Source organism: Temnothorax curvispinosus, unplaced genomic scaffold (assembly GCF_003070985.1).
Source record: "Temnothorax curvispinosus isolate PA1 unplaced genomic scaffold, ASM307098v1 QBEX01004731.1, whole genome shotgun sequence".
Lineage (NCBI taxonomy): Eukaryota > Metazoa > Arthropoda > Insecta > Hymenoptera > Formicidae > Temnothorax > Temnothorax curvispinosus.
In genome coordinates, this window is record NW_020214511.1 from 337,990 (window position 1) to 338,549 (window position 560).

Below are 560 nucleotides of genomic sequence, written 5' to 3' on the forward strand. Positions count from 1 at the left end.
CCCTCTTTCTCTCTCTCTCTCTCACTCTCTTCCTCCCTTATTTAACAACATCAAGTGTCTCTTTTATTTCAGCCATTTATTTTCTCATTTCGTTATTATTTATGTACAACCAGTTTAAATGTTCGCTATCGTTAGTCGTAGTAAGTTTGCTAAAATTCGTGTTCTATTGGAGATGATGTGCGTTCGTGGGAACTTATATAAAAAATTACTTTTTGATACAGAGCTGAGTGATTTTGGTGTTACTTACGAAGTATGGGTGTATGTTGTTTATATCCTAACTTATGCTGAGATCCTAATTGGTTATACAATCTATCCATCGGCTTTCTTATAAATCTTATCACATACATAAACATTTGTATTATTAGTACTTAATATTATATTTTATACATAAGATATTTTGTATTCCGAATGCTGCCAATTTCACCTTGTATATACAATTACAAACTACATATTGTACAATCCTAATATCTATTACATACATGCTTTTCTTCTCTTTCACATACTCTCATTCTCCCTCCTAATTATCCCTTCCTTCCTACCATGTACTTATATTCCAAATC